Source organism: Rhinolophus sinicus, linkage group LG05, assembly GCF_036562045.2.
Source record: "Rhinolophus sinicus isolate RSC01 linkage group LG05, ASM3656204v1, whole genome shotgun sequence".
In the NCBI taxonomy this organism is placed as follows: domain Eukaryota; kingdom Metazoa; phylum Chordata; class Mammalia; order Chiroptera; family Rhinolophidae; genus Rhinolophus; species Rhinolophus sinicus.
In genome coordinates, this window is record NC_133755.1 from 148166491 (window position 1) to 148183895 (window position 17405).

General features: G+C 33.9%; 2 long non-coding RNA genes across 2 annotated transcripts in view; one reads left to right on the forward strand and one right to left on the reverse strand.

Annotated features, from left to right (window-relative positions):
* Positions 1-17405, reverse strand: part of LOC109452181 (uncharacterized) — a 151840-nt gene that overhangs the window by 86018 nt on the left and 48417 nt on the right. The gene's annotated exons all lie outside the window — the stretch shown is intronic.
* On the forward strand, positions 12371-16985 carry LOC141571705 (uncharacterized). Its single transcript, XR_012496730.1, has 2 exons — positions 12371-13008; positions 15423-16985. It is a non-coding gene; the product is annotated as an uncharacterized LOC141571705 (long non-coding RNA).

Here is a 17405-nt window from a genome sequence, read left to right on the forward strand (position 1 = left end):
AATACGACCCGTATATCAGCAGAAGAATTTTAGTGGCAATTGAGAATGAATCATTAGGGAAAAGAGATTGGAGGTGGGGATAATTGTTCACAAATTGCTACCACAGTCATATATTAACAGCACTAAGGTAGCCCTGGCTGCATTTTCCAAGTTTTTAATGAAAAGTTAAAAAATTTAATATTGTCACCAAAAGTGGGGTGGCAAACAACATAAGAAACTGACAATCAATGGCACCTATATTCTCCCTTTCCGATAAAATACCCCATATATCTTTAAAGCTTTATTTGCATCTTACTTCCTTGAGTTTTTCTCTAGTGATTCCAGGCCTATGGCCAAGGCTGTATCTCATTTAAATCTCCGGAGAACTGAACAAAGCTATAGATCTAAATATATTTACAAACTGACAGAAATTGCTTTTGATTAATAACAGGAAAATTGTATAGGATAAGTTGTGCTGAAGGGAGAATGGAATATCTTCTGGAAAGGAGGAATCAGAAGTAAGAAGGTGCAGGGAGAGAAAGAAACCTGGAATTTTAATCAAACGAAAAGACCAACTTTACCAGAATCAGAAAGTGTGTTAGGGGCTCACAGGAATAAATATGAGTGTAATTTAAATATAAAAGATAAAAATGCCAATGTAATATTTTATTTTGCTAGTTCAGGGGCAGGCAAAACACCACTTGTGTTTTGGTTTGTTTTGGCTTTTGGTTCTCTGTGTATTTGCACATTTGTCAATCTACTTCGTCTAAATTATTTTTTTTACAATTTCAATTTTTTGAATAAAATTAAAAACTCATTTCACTACACCCTTTTCCAGTCCACCTTTTAACTCAGATGATAAATTCACCTTTTAAACTCAGATGATAGTTATAAGAAAAGTAATCCATATTTTTCCAGTTCATGTCTACTGAAACATTTGGCAGAGGTTAGAGCCATTTCATATGTAAAATAAACGCACATAACTTTTTCTTTTAAAATATGAAATCTCCTTCTCAGACCTAATAAATATGAACATTGACTCAAGAGCTCCAGTCTTTTAAATAACACTTCTAGTAACACTTTTAAATAACACTTCTAGTCTATATTAAAAATTAACTGCAAACTTTCTCTAAAAGTAATTCTCCACCAGGGAAATGTAGAAAGGAAAATCTCTGGTGAGTAGCGAGGGGTGGGACTACTGAGCGGTGATACATCTCTGAATTAGAAGTTATAATAAACCAGCTGCCCGATCTGCTGCAGGGTTTTTCATGCTAAGGGTGGGTAGTGGAAAATGTTAAGGAGAAATTTTCCATTCATCTCACATACTTCACTGCTTAGAAATATGAACCACCTGTAACAGAAGCCCCCAGGGATTAACAAAAGTCATACAGATTACCCATTAATGACTCAGACCCCCTCCTGTTTGAAATTCAGCCCCTTTTTTTCCCCCTCTGAACATTTCATGATCTCCTCCACTAATTATTTGGAATTCGTTTGTAATAAATGCCTTATGTTCCCCTACTAAGACATGCTCGCTCACTAACATTTCACTTTTTCTATGTGATGTGAGCAGCACAATAGAATTCCAAATGAAGAAAAGATAAATTTATGGTTGAATTGTGATTGTTTTAGAACAGGCGAGGAAATAAAAGTGTTTATTTGGGCTGGGCCAAATGGTCTGGTCATTTGCATTTTCTCTGGTGATTCTTTCATATTCTACTTCACTACAGACAGGAAATACATTTTTAATTTTGGGAGAGACTCTAACTTGTTATTGGATTGAATATACAAAGCTTTAAATAATTTGTTTAAAGATACTATTGTATTGTGCATTTAGTCAACACACACACATGCACATGTTTGGATCCAGGACTTCAGCAAAGTTACGAGCCTCAGTCTTGGGGCTATAGTATCATGCCAGTATTTTCAGAAACTTACATCAGTGGAGTGTTTCTAAGAAACACATAGTCTCTGTATCTGTTATGTTTAAGGGCATCACATTGATTTCTTGTTCAGTGTACAATTTTTTTAAAAAATAAATTTCAGTTACCACTAATAAATAGCTAAAAGATCATTTTGATCACTACTCTATCAGCTTTTGGGCAATTTAGCAACGACCAACAGATTTTTGCTTGTCACAAGTGGTAGAGTGTTGTGCAACTAGTGGGTAGAGGCCAGAGGGTCCATTAAATATCTTACAATGTACAGGAAATCTCCCCACAACAAAATATTACCTGGCCCCAAACGTCAGTAGTACTGAGATTGAGGAAGCTGATCTAGACAAAGTAACTTACCATCTCTGAGCTTCCATTTAATTACTTGTGAAAATCTCCTTGTAACCTATTCATGCTACATAAATGTGTGTGTTTTTCTTTTCCTGGGAATTATGGGCTACTAATTACATTAGAAATTCCTCAACATCTTTAAAAAAAAGCACTACTTTTAAGACCTCAGAAACAAAGAAAGCCATCTCATGGATATTGAAACAATGCTTTCAAAATGAGGTGGAGCAGAACATCTTACCCTCTATCTGGATGCAGGAGAGCTTTTTAAAGTGACATTGAGAAAACAGATTCAGTGGATGTTGCAGTTGGCATCCACCAAATCCTGACTTACATATCCAAGAGGTGAGGCATGAAGAGACTACTATCATGTGTATTGAAATGGCCAAGATTTAAAATAGTAATAGTACTGGAGAGAGTAGCAGTGAATCAGAAACTGAAAGTCATTATAAATGTGACAATTGATCCAGGCATTACTAATGACAGAAATGATGAGAGACAGTGGTATAATGAATATAATTCTACTTATGTATACTATAATAACACTAATGCTTTTATAACCATTTATTTATTGCAGGGAGCACATAGGGATGTAGGATTTTTTTTTTTGTCCCAAATTATTTATTATGATGAATAAAGCAAAGGCTTCTATTTTATTAAGGTTTGCCTTCATTTACCCATTATGGGACAAGAGAAGTAAACTTCCTTTTTTTAGTTTAAGTATTCACAAGAGAAACAAGATACTTTCTTAGGTATCTGACTCTCAATTTCCGTACCAAACCACTCAATTTCAAACTGATAGTGCTCAGACTTGGTCTTTATAGTGTCTTCTAAACTTTCTCATAGAAGTTCCTTAATTACAGATCTCCCTGGAACGTGTGTTGGTTTTACCACCCCAACATATCTTCCCCCCTTCCTTTGATACTAGTCCCTTTCTTTGGGGAATGCCCATCACTAAGTTCTGAGGTTCTGAGAATCTGCCAATCACAGTCTACTGGGAAGAAGGGTGAATATGTGACCCGGAAATAATTGCCAAAAGTTAGGTACCTGATCCAAGAAAAGTTAATTAATAAATTTCGCTGGATTTTTTTTTTTTTTTTGTATGATTATACAAAAAAGCTACATTTCAAAAAAGACAGAAAAGAGAAACAAATACTGGGCACCACTACCCTGTGATGGAAGTCATTCTGCAATAAGAAAAAAATAAGGCCAAAAGCAAAGAAGAATGCATCTGAGTGAACTTTGGTAGTTTTTACCTTCTGGGAAAATTTCTTAATTCATATAATTTGTTTAATCTTTGGTCATAAACTTGGTAGTAATATTCTCTTATTAACATTTTAATGTCTGTGAGATCTGAAATGACGTTCATTCTCTGATTCCTGATATTGGTACTCTCTCTCTCTCTCTCTCTCTCTCTCTCTCTCTCTCTCTCTCTCCAAAGTTTAGCTTGAGATTGATCAGTTTTATTAATCTTCTCAAAGAAGCTCCTTTTGGTCTTCTTAATTTTTCTTGATTATTTTATGTTTTCTTTTATTGATCCCTGCATTATCTCTATTATTTCTTCCTTTCTTCTCAATTTGGGTTGAGTTTTTGTTTGTTTTTTACAGTTTCTTTAAGAGGAAGCTGAGTTTATTATTTTAATCAGTCTTCAATTCATTCTTCATTTCATTCTTCATTTTTAGCTGCATCTCACAATTTTTTTATTTTTTTTATTTAATTCAGAATGTTTTCTAATTTTCTTTGTAATGTCTCTTCTGATTCATGAGCTATTTAGAAATGTGTTGTTTAATTTACAAATATTGGGGGATTTTCTAGATATCTTTGTTATTGATAGCTAATTTAATGCAATGGTGGTTAGAGAATACAGTTTATATGACTTGCATCTTTAAGGTCTATTAAGACTTGTTTGATGACTCAGAACATGGTTTACCATGAGATATATCCCATATGCACTTGAAAATAAATGTATTTTCTGCTGTTGTTCGGTGGATTAGTCGATAACTTTCAATTAGGTCAAATTACAACACTAGAGTTTTTCAGGTTTTCACTAACCTTACTGATTTTCTGTTTACTTGTTCAACTGTTATTGAAAAAGGAGTGTTGGCATGTCCCATTATAATCATAAATTTATCTGTTTCTCCTTTCAGCTGTATTATTTTTGTACTTCATGTAATTTGAAGATCTACTATTAGGTGCTTACACATGTTACATGATTATGTCTTCTTGATGAATTGAGCCCTTTGTTATTGTAAAATTACTTTTTTTTTATTCCTAGAAATATTCCTTGCTAAGAAATCTACATTGACTGATATCACAAGAATCGCCACCCCACCCTCCCTTCCCCTTGTCCCTAAAACAAGTTCATTAATATTTCTTAGTCATTGGTCCTCTGGTGGAAAGACTTCCCAGGGAGGTTGACATATTGGCTTCTTGCCATTGAGATTTAAAGTCAAATGATACCTTCCCAGAGAACTTTCCCCTGACCCAATCATTCCTTTTTTTCCCTCCTTTACCCTATATTAATTAATCATTTTACTTATGCGCAGCACTTATCACTAGTTGACATTATTTAGTTTTTAACATTTCTATTCTCTTTTTCACTTAGCTGTTTTAATCACAGCTATGTTTTCACCATTAAAAACAGTTCCTGGTAAATAGTAGGTACTTGATAATTATTTGTCCAATAAATAAATGAAGAAAAAAAGAAAGGATGGATAGAAGAAAGGAAAGAAGGAGGGAAGGAAGGAAGGAAGGAAGGAAGGAAGGAAGGAAGGAAGGAAGGAAGGAAGGAAGGAAGGAAGGAAGAAATTCTACTATATTCCAGAGACTGTTCATGGTCCTAGAGAGTACAACATGGGTAATACAAGTTGTATATTTGTCATCTTACATTAGCTTACAAATACTTTGAGAATGGAAATGAAGTACAAGTGCTACAATAGAGATATAGAAAAGGACTTTGGAAATACCAGAGAGTGGACAACTGATTATGACATTGTATATATTTTGGGAGCAGATCTGACAAATCTCCTTAGAGGAGGTGACAACTTAGCTGGATCTTGGGATATTTATATAGTTTTGCCAAAAAGGGAAGAACATTCTGGAAAAAAAACAAAAAAAAACAAAACACAGTAGCCTGAGCAAATATTGGGAGGTAAACATATTTATGCTAGATTTTGAACAATGAAGTAAATATTAGGGAAAAGGTGTTCAATTTTTTTTCCTAAAATTGTTCTAATGAAAATAAAATTATTTTACCAACATAAATTCTTATATAAAAATAATATATTGAGTAATATGTAGAAGTTTAACAAATAATTTACTATGAAATTATGCCTAAGATGTGTGTGTGTGTGTATATATATATAAGCCTTTTTGGGTTATGATAAAAATAATTTTCTCCTTAATTGCAGAATTATAGAATATAATTTTTAAATGTAGGTTTATTTTTTAAAGTAGTTTAAATAGAAAAATCACTTAATTAAAAAAAATCACTTGAAAGCCATTGTCACTGATATTAATGCCTGTTAAGTAATTATACAACTTTAGCTGTATAGATCAATTTGCATAGTTTATCGAAGAAATATTTTGAATGTTGGATTATAAAACATAAATCAATATTCCCTGCCCCATTTGCCTTTCAACTTTTACCCATCACTGTCACTTGCATTTATTTTCTCTAATTTGTCTGCCAGAAATCATACATCCTGAAATTGAAAAATAGCATCAGAATGTATAAAATACGAGTAAATTCCTTCTTAATGTGGTTTTATTTTCATTTGTCCTCCTGAGTCATTGTGCTCTTTCCTTTTAAATTCTACCCTATTCATTCTCCCCTTCTTTTAATGTAAGTTACTACATATATGGATAGAGAAGTGCTTGACTTTATTTTTAGAAAAAAGTTTTCTTATTTTAGTTTGTTTATTATGAAATCAGAAAATTATTTTATTGATTTAACCAGTATTTCCCAAGAGTCTGTTATCAGCTCAGTTTGGGGGATATGTTAGTGAAAACTATAATAGAATTCTCTACCCTCATAGGGCTTATTTTTAAAAGGAAACAAATGTTGTTATTAAAAAATATATAAATAAATATAATAATTTTAGCTAAATGCATGAGAAGTAAATAAAATAACAAAGAACAACAGAGAGAAGACTGATAGGGAGATAAGAGAAGTCGTCTCTGAAGAAGGGTTATTTGAGCTGAGCCCTTCATATAAGAAAAAACCAGCTGCACGAGAATATGCTAGAAGAATTTTCTAGGAAGAAGTAAGTTTGATGATATATAAGGAATGTCAAGAAGACCCAGTGTGGCTACAATGTGAGAAATGAAAAGCATTATAGCAATGAGTCAAGGGATAATCAGAGGCCAATTTTTTTAAAGGGACATATAGTACTTAAAATTGTTTAGAAATTTTGCTAGTGCAATGGGAAGCTACGGGAGTGTGGTTAAGTGGAGGAATGACATAATCTGATTTAGGATTAAAAGATTGTTTTGGTTGGTCTGCAGAGAATTGACTATAGCAGATCACTAATGTAAACAGGGAGACCAGATGGGAAATTATTGCAGTATCCAGGGCACCACAATATTGTTATGGAAGTAAAAGGAGAGATTGAAATTGGGGTATAGATTTTGGTGATGGGGCTGGCATGATTTGCTGCTGATAGTTTAGATATGAGGACTGAGGAAAAGAGAAGAGTTAAGGATAGAACTGGTATTGCATTAGCTGGACCTTAGTTTGGAAACCTGGTCCTGACTCTTGCTAGGTGTGAAAACTGCTAAACATTTACCATTCTGAGATTCTGTTGTCTCATCTCTAAAGTCAGGATAATAATGTCTAGAACTGATAGTATTCAAAAAGGTAAATTTTGTACCATGTATAGTGGAGTGCCTCAAACTCAATAGGTGTTTAATAAATATAACACTTTCAAGGACTTCGATAAACTGTTATTTAAAAAAAACAGATTAATTATGTAGTCCCGATATTTGGTGAAAGAGTGAAAAATCCCTGAACCTGGTGATAGTGATTATATCTAGTCATATCTGATTGACTGTACCAAACAAGCATTGATGAGTGGACTGCTGCCATCTGGAAGGATGTCTCCCTGCTGTCATGCCCATGCCTCCACCCTTGGCCAGGCAAGTGTTCAACATTTGGTTAACACTTGGATGAAGAAAGAGAAGACAGGACTATCGATGTTTTAGATGATATAAGACTAGAAGAGAGAGTTAATAGGAGAGATGTTGAAATCAGAGCTCAAAATATTCTCAACAGGCTGACAGCATGGGCCAGAAAAAACAAGGAGAAATTTAAGAGCTAGAAACATAAAGTTCTACATTTCTGTTAAAAACATGAACTTCACATATACAGGATTAGCAGCAATTCATGTGAAAGGATTTGGCAGTTAGAGTTGACTGCAAGGTCAGAATGAGCTTGCAGCATGACTTAGTCACCAAAATAGTAAAGACAGCTTTAGGCTGCATAAATGGAAATCGAGTGTCAAGGACAAGAGAAGGGAAGGTTCTATTGCGTTCTGTTCTGATCAAAGCCATCTGGAGCATGTCTATATTTCTGAGGCAATGATTTATTATTTTTTTACTGAGTAGCTACAATGTGTCATTAAGATTGAGATTGTAGGAATACAAAATTATATAAAGCAGAGAGCTTACTCTCAAGGATGTCACAGTGGGATAAGAGGAAAAAGATGTATGTGTAAATAACTAACAAGGAAGAAAGGGATGAAACCCTTAGGGTAGATAGCAATAAAAAATAATGCAGATGTGTGGGATAAATATTGATCACTAACAATTGTAGAAATTGAAGAAGTTGGACTTTATTTTGTTGGCAATGGGGCAGCTGTGGAAAATGTTTGTACTGGGCAATGATATAATCAAAGCTGTGTTTCAAGAAAGAAGAGAGAAACAAATACCCAGCAATTTACACATTAGTCCATACTACCCTCACTGTGTTGTGGATGTGGGATTTAGCCATTTGAGGCAGAACCTCCCCTCTCCCCCCACAAAAAAACAAGAAAAAAAAAAAACTGATGGAAATTGAAAGGAGACAGATTTTGATTTACTATAATGAATTCCTGTCTGTCCATGATATAGTTCAAAATGAAAGAACTACTGGTAAACAAGTGACCAACCTTTCCAGTGGATGAGTTCAAGAAAAGACTGATTGAACATGTCTCAAGCCCGAATGAGCTGAGGTAGTGGTTGACCCTGGGGTTTCTTTCCAATCCTAGAGATCTTGGAAGTCTATGTCTTCATGGCATAGCAGTATGCTGATTAACTAACATGGTGAGCAAAATTGCTTCTGTATTTTTCTTGCTTTATCTGTGTTCTTTCTATTGTCCAAAACATACAACTATGTACTTTTAAACCTAATTACTATTTTTTATTACAACATCATATTAAGGAGGTTTTCTGCTTTTGTCACGTTGTTTTAATTTATTACTCAAATAATATTTTTCATGAATTTAGCTTTTAGTCCCAATGTTAAAATGAGCTCCAAAATCTTTACTTCAAAACATAAACCCCATAATAGAAAAATTATTAACCACAAGTATATGTGATTTTGGATTATCTGTTAATACAACCAATATGATAAATCTGTATTATCCTATGTTCCTTCTGTGTTAAACATTTATATACAGCAACAGAAATCTAGAAAGGATGATTTGGCTTTCTAATGGAAGAGTGTAATTTCAAGTACAATGATGAAATATAGTAATAGTTCATATCACAAAGTATTATTCAGATTTCTTAACATTTTTAATAAAACAATGTTTTTTCAAGTTTTTGTTAGCTTTATGTTCATTCTCAACATTGTCCATAAACTACTAAAACCTCAGCAATGAAAACATGGGTCTACCACTTTTGCACTAAAGTAAAACATCAATCACTATGCTGTCACAGGCAAGGAAACACTCAGGAAACAACAGGAAAAGGGACTACAGCGCAAGCTTGTAGTGATAAATTATACTGTGACCAGTGCATGCAACTAAATCAACAGTGTTCTGATTAATGGCTCCTCCACATAACATTGCAGAATGAAAAAGAAAACTTTGCAAGTTTTCATTAGGGAGTGTTTTAGTACACCCAGAGGCACAGTGAGAGGAAGAACTTGTATGAGAAGTTTCTTTCTTTAAAAAATGTCTTGAGTATGCTTGGTTTAATGTTTATTCACAGAAAACTTACTCTGAGAAAATTAGGCTTCTTGTGCTTTATTTACAAAGAAAAAAAATTGCCAGTTTAAGTAAAATTCCTGTTATCTTCCAGAATTGTATAATACCAAAAAATATGACTTTGTTATAAAAGCAAGTGTTACTGACAACACTTGTGATTTTTAAAGACATCTTTTACTGACAAAAATTTGTCTCAGATAATTTTAGATAATAAAACAGGTAAACACAGCTTTGAAATTGCTACCAATTCCCTTTTTTTTAAGTTTATTGGGGTGACAATTGTTAGTAAAATTACGTAGATTTCAGGTGTACAATTCTGTATTACATCATGTATAAATCCTATTGTGTGTTCACCACCCAGAGTCAGTTTCAATTTCTTTTTTATAAGAATGACTTCAAGTTTGATTTTTATTTTAAAATTTTATTTTGTTCACATTTTTTAAAATTTTATTTTTAAGACAGTGTCCCAATTAGCCCTCTTTATCAGCAGCAAGACTACCAATCCCCAGTGGTGGGAAACCCTACTATCTGTTTCCTTGTTTTCGATGACCTTGGCCATTTTGAGGAGTATACTGGGCAGGTATTTTTTAGAAAGTCCCTAAATGGCAATTTGTCTGATATTTTTTCCATGGTTAGACTGGAACTGGAAGGAAGAACAAGAGGTAAAGTTCAGTTTTCATCACCTCCTATCAAGGGTACATAATGTCAACATGACTTACTATGTTTGATGCTAACCTTGATTATACAGCTAAGGTAGAGTTTTTCAAATTTCTCCACAATAAAGTTACTCTTTTTCTACCTTTACATGCTGTTTTGAAAGGAAATCTGGGCAGCCCTTACATAAAGAAATGAAGATTTATGATTTGTTTCCCAAATCATCCTAAAATTAATCACAAATTTCCTAGGAAACCTGCAGCAACATAATGGTAGTACCTCAGCACTAGCCATCACCTTTGACACAGAGGTAACAACACGTCAGCCAGTGTTGTCATATTTGGGTACGCTCCCAACTCCCACCCACATGGCTTCTAAGAACAGCTGTGACCCCAGGATCTGGGCCCAAAGTGACATGAGTGTTGAATGAGTTTACCAAACAAACTAGATACCAAAATTGTATAACTCAGTAGTTAAACTTCCTTATCTTTAGTTCTTTCCTTTTGCTTAGTTTGCCAAAATTTATCCTACTATTAAATTAATTCCTGGTCATTTTCTTTCTACTATTCTTTTCTTACTCTGTCTTGTATCATAATTGTCTTATTCCCAAGTCTCCTTTTATAGGTCACTTATAATGAATTAGTAAAAAATCTGATTAGATAAACCTTAAGCAACATCACGTTGATTGCTGATCACACCCTTATGGATCATGTGCTCAAGTTCAATTATTTCCATGGTGATACCATTACAAATTAATGTGAGAATGTGCACATTTTAGTTTATATAATACTACTGGAAAGATAGATTCCAAAAGCCTCAATGACATCAGTTTTCTGCGTTTTATTTCAAAAATATGTACTGGACATACATTACCCCCATACTCTGAACCAGATGCTGAAGACAAAAGGTAATGGTCCCTGACATCATGGAACTTATAGACTAGAAGGCAAGCAGTTAGCTATCCACATGGTATAATTGAAAGTTATCCCCAACAAATATTTTCTTCTGCATTTATTCTGAAATTCTAATCATTGCTGAATCTTTTTGTGAAGGTTATATTAAAAGGTGACCCGATACTAATGATTATAGAGTTACAAATTAAATAATAATGTACATTTTTTAACCCTAACTGATAATAATTTAAAAGATTGGAAATGAGCAATGTTGTTAGAATGTGGTTTTATTCTAATTGATTGCTTACATTCTTTGAATTTTTTAACTAGGTTTTTAATCTCCTTTATTTGTTATTTGTTTGTGGGAGCTCTTTATACTCATATACTTGGTTTACAGTGTTTTTTTAATCTATCATAAATTTCAGATATTTTCTAATGTTTACTTGTCTTTTTAAGTATTCATAACATTTTTTTCTATTCAAGAAACTTTAATTTCCATGGCCAAATTTATGAATATTTTCTTACAGGATTCTCCCTTTCATATTCTTTTAACATTATTACTAAAAATATTAAGTAGGAAATGTTAAAGTTAACACTGTATAAACATTTGTAAAAATAAAATAAACACAAAGATAAGAAGGAAGAAAACTGTACTTCCCAAATTTTCCAAACTTTTTTTAGCTAATGTGTACGTATTATTCTTATAATCAGAATAACCTATAAACATTCCATATTTTTAATGTAAAGATGTATATCGAAGAGAAAATGCATGAACCCTTTAGCACCCACCATCATTTCAGCATGGAAAGGCCAGTATCCTTAGAAACAAACCTTAGAGTAGGTGAATTTGAAGCAAATAACAGGAGAGAGTTCAATTTTCCTTTTGGGATAGATACCCCTCCTCTGCCAAGACTGGTGAGGCTGGAATAGTCTTGACATAAAAAGAAAAAGGACACCGAACAACTGGGAAGTAAAAAGGAACCAAGAAAAAAACAAAATGTTGAGTAAATGCCACATAACTTCCTTTATTCGTATATAAATGAAAGTCCTCCATTTCAGTAGATAACTTAAATCTGTAAAAATTTGGAGTGAGGCAATAGGGATTTTGAGGTTATTCTCTTTTTTTCCTTAACAGACACTAAATGCCTCTGAGTCTATAAAATGCAGCCTCTTAGACCACAGGTATCAAAAATAAATAAATACATGAATACATAAATACATAAATAAATAAGTAAATAAATAAATAAATAAATAATGAGAGTTTTGAAGCAGTGTCATTCAACAAAAGACAGGGACTAACAAAATGAGAAGATAAATGTTGCCTGGAAAGAGAAAGGAAGGATTCAAAACAAATCTGAGCAAGAACAGACTGTACTTAGCAAGCTAAGGAAATATCTTCAGACCAAGGGACAGCTATGTGTACTAAGCGCGTGAGTCTCTATCCAACCAGTGGGGTCACCATGGTAGTGAAGTGTCTGGCAGGGTGACAGCAGCATCTGGAGGACTCGAGCTCTGAAACCAATCTCAGCTTCCTTTTTACTCACTGTGTGACCTTAGCAAGTCGTTTAGCCTCTCCAAGTGGCAATGTCCTACTTGCAAACTGGGGATAATACCAGCGTTGGCACACAAGATGAGCGTGAGGAGTGACTGACATGACGCTGGTAGGAGCACCGCACGGTTCTTGCCTCACCGTGCAGACGAGAACCGACACCTGGAAGGTGCTCACTAAGTTGAATGAAGGAACAGAAATCACGCAACAAGTAGCAGAGATGAGTTATTATTTTAGAAAAGAAAGCAGCAGGTAAATGGCACAGACGTGTGCTACAGTTGCTGAACAGTAGCACTCCTGCTCTGAGCAAGGGTGGTATGAGAGGTTGCAAAGGAGGAGCTAGGATTCCACATTGAGCTTGATGAATGCGATCAATTTGAAAATGTGAAGGAGACAAAATAAGGAGCATTTGGACGAGCCTACACAAATCATTGGTGATTCAAGTACCTGGAGAGTGGCAGGAGGTATGGCAGGAAAAGTTGGGTGGGACACAGGGAGCTAACAATAACTAATACCATCATTTAAAGTTTGGTGGATTCACAAGTGTATTATTATTATTATTATTATTATTATTATTATTCATAACTTACATATATGGCATGTATATTTACTTATATGTATCAAACATTAAATAATTATTTTATGTGGACAAGGGCTGGAGAGGAAAGTTTAGCTTGTCAAATTACCAAGTGGAGAGGAGATGCCTAAATTTATGTTTAATGGAAAAAAATCTTATTCCATGTTTCTGGTACAGCTGTCTCCTCTATTTCTCTGTTAACATCTTGCAACTGTCCTGGTAGACTTCATAAAATGGTATATATATATTTTCAAATAGATTATTAGTAAAACTGTAAAACTGTTAGGTTTTCTGCAATTTCCTTCATCTCAGAAATTCAAGACTCTTTTTTTTTTTAAACCAATTCCTTAGCATACTTCTGGACAGTACTGCTCTACTACATGACAGACTGTAAGATCTAGCTTGCAACCAAAGTTAACGAAAGTTAATTCAGTGCACAATAGCCTCTTCTGGCTTCCTGCTGTTTTACTGACACAATGCATTTTTGCTGACAAACTGCCATATAACTCAGCCTGTTTATCAGCATTTCCTTCTGACAATTTTAAAATGTTAACAAGTTAAAATAATATGATACATAACATTTAATTTCAAAACAATTTTGCATAGTGTTTCTCCGTAAGAATAAGGAGTTTGCTCAAGATGAGATGGGGGTTTCTACTGGCCCCAGGGGATAAAATTGGAAACAGGCTAAATTGTGTTGGAAGGGAGCAGGTCTGGGCATCAGGAGAGGTGAAGAAAACAGAACATGGAGGAGTTCATGCTGAAATGAGCAGTTTCAGATAAAAGTGAAGAGAGAAAACTTTGAGTGGGCCTAGGGCCAATGTTTGGAGATGGGACGTAAGAGCACTGGAAAGGCAGTTACAGGAAAGGCCAGGCAACTTTTAAACAAGAAACAGATTCACAAGCAAGCAAAATGTGAACATTTGTGCCCCTGCTAAGTGAAGGAAATGTAGATATGGAAAACTGACACAGATCTGTGTTTCTTAAGTGCTGGCAAATTCACTGCAAATTTACATTAGGGCTACCAGAGCTTGGTCATTAAAACATAACAATAATATCAATAAAAGTACTAGCAGTGGTTATTTATTGGAATGTTTCTGTGAGCCAAGACTGTGCTAATTGTATTTAATAAACGCCTTCCAACAAACTGTGAGATAGGTGTGGTTATCCCCACTTTGTAGATGAGGACAAGACCCAGAGAAGTTAAGTAACCTGCCCAAATTCACAGGATTAGTGAGTCCTCAGGGAATGTAGAAGCTGCCAGAAACTTGTTTTCTGTGTATATTCAGGGCACTCCCCACTATATTCTATCACTTTTATAAAGTGGTCTTCCCAATTTTGGCTAGCACAGTTGTTAAAAGAATTCTTACAACATTTCAACTTCCTGGCACATTTATAAGTTAACATCTGTATTTTTCCAAAGCTTAGTTATAAATGTATTAATTTTTCATGAAGTTTAAATATAGACATTTTAAAATAAAACTCATGACTTTAATTTATCCAATGTAACATATATTGTAGTGTTTTAACACCAATCATTGTTCATTTTTAAAATACAAGAGCAAAATTTTTAAGTTACTATTTTTACCTCTTCCCTGTCTCTTTTTGAACTCATATCCATTCAACTTTCCCCCACATAATTTTATATTATCATAATATAGTTTTATTCTTAAAATCACCCTAACATACTTTGCTGTAACAAAACATAAATACATTTGAATGTTTTTTATTTAACTTTCTATCAGGCCTTAAGTGTTCAAATGGTTTCTTCAGATTTATTTTTTCAAATATTATGGGCGTACAATTGATCAAAACACTGTAACTATAATGCAAATGTTGATAGTTATTACACTAAAAGTAAAATTTATGAGGAATACATTGTTTAATAACATGGATAGAGGTTTTTTCCTAACTGGTTGATGCTTTCATAAATAAATATTACTTGTTGCTAGAATGTATCAGGACTTAGTAAAAATAGCAAAAAGAAGAGAAAGTATTTGTCCACTTCAGGATGTGGCTTACTAAAGTTGTACTAGTTTAGTCATTGCTGTTAAGTCTTATATAGTACATATCATGTTAAATTAATCAAAATTGAATATAAATTAATAAATGAGGAGAAAAGTGGTGAGGAGTGGCAGTGGGTAGAACACTTTTGCCCATGAAAAGAACAAATGCTAAAGAAATAGTTTCACCTACAAGTAGGAAAAAATGTTGAAGAAGATGTAGAATATTATTTTACATTATACATTTTAACTTTTATCACAGATTATTAATTTCATTTTATTTTTCTTATGCTTCCAGGTTTAACACTGATTCATCAGAATTAAATTTGAAACTTTTGATTCAAACTTAAGTTTGAATTTAAATTCCTCTTCCATGAAAAATATATGACTGAGACACAGATGGCATCTTTATGAAGAACTTTCCAGACACTGATATTTTAAACTGTTGTTTTCTTTGTCACCATGAAGTTGTTTTGTTTTGTTTTTTCTCTCTCTGGGACAATATTCCATGGCATGATTAGGGATTAGGATGCCTTTTTTGTTAAAGCAGAAGTATGGTAGATGTGAAAGGAGATGTGGAAAACAAAACCCAAATGAAAACCCTGACCAGAAGCTGAGTCCCTAAAACTCGCCATGCCAATGAACTTCTTGGAAAGTCTTCAGATACCCTAGGAGTACTCGTGCCCAAGTTGGAGGGCTACTGACATATGATACTAAACATGTTTGAATAGGAGAGTGGAAAGAACACCAACTTTAGAATCAATCAGATGTGGGCTCTAATCCTACTGGCACTGCTTACAACTTGTGTGATCTTCAGCACATTACTTAAGCTCTGTGTCTCAGATATCTAAGTGAAAAAAATGAAAGTCATAATTCCGAATACAACAGATTGTGGAAAGTATAAATGAGACAATGTGTGTAAATCCCATAATGTAGTACCTGCAAAAATGCATTCAAGAGATACTAACTTAGTCTTAAGTTTCTTCACTTCAAACAGATACTAGTACTTATTCTACAGGATCAGTTGAGAATGTAAAAGTAATTCGTTTTGTTTTTATTCTCCACTAGAGAGTCAGAAATTTTTATTTACCAAGTTTGAATATCTAATTCAATATATATTTATTGAGTGTTTATCATGTGCCAGATACTGCTTTAGGTGCCTGGGTTGAAAAAAATAAATAAAACATAGTTCCTGGTCTCAAGTAACTCACAATTTGGCCATATAAATTAATGTTCCCACTAATGTATTATAATAAGTAAATGAGTTATTGTACTTAAAATATTTTACTGACCTCTGAGAGAACAATTTCAGTAAGAAGATGAGAAGAGATACTGGATTCTTATGCTGTGAAGAATAAATGGGAAGAAAGTGGGCACAAAGTATATGGGCTACATCATCAAGAAATCTAAATCAAAATGGAAGAAAGTGATGGAGATGGTTGAGAGGAAGGCAGAGTGAAGGGATGTGAGAAATGCTAGTACATTTACAGACTTAGCAAGAGAGACCAGCACCTAAGATAGAGAATCAATATTGCAGAGGCAAAAGTGAAGGCAAATGATATGTACGTCCTAGAGGTGCTTGCAAATGATGCATTAGGGCAGAGCTGGAAGACAGGAATGGAAAATAGGTAAGGAGGGCGAAACAGGAAAAGTAAACTTTGGTTATTGGGTCTGGATCCCTGATGCCAAGTCACAGCTGGTATCTATTTTTCAATGAAGAGGCGTCCTGCGTCTGCCATCCTTATGCCGTACCCATCTGCAACATCGCCACTCACAGTGAACTGAGTTTGAAAATGGAACTTCAGTAATTAATATAAACAAATGATAAAAAGATATTCAAAATAATAAAATTCTCAAAGAATGTTTTATATTGATTTTATTTAGAATTTCCCTACCCAATGCCATCCACAAACCAGGAACTTACAGTTTATAATACTTGGGGTCCCTCTACCTCTAGTAGAAGTACTTCTTTACAGCTTATATATTCCTCACCCACAATTCCTGCTTGTTTTCTTGTCCAAACAAAGCCAAGGATTCATGATCCCAAAATCTTATTCCATATCTTTGTGATTTTCTAGAAGTATAAAAGAGTGAACCTCTTTGGACTGGGGATTTCTAAGGAAAAAGAAAAGCCTAGATTTTTGTTTAAGTACATTACATGCTATTATTAACTTATTCTGTTCCTAATGCAATAGATTTTAAGAAAGTTACCGATACACTATGGATGAGAAATGGGAACATTTAGGGTGTGTGGCAATTTTATAGTTCCCTGTAGGGAAAA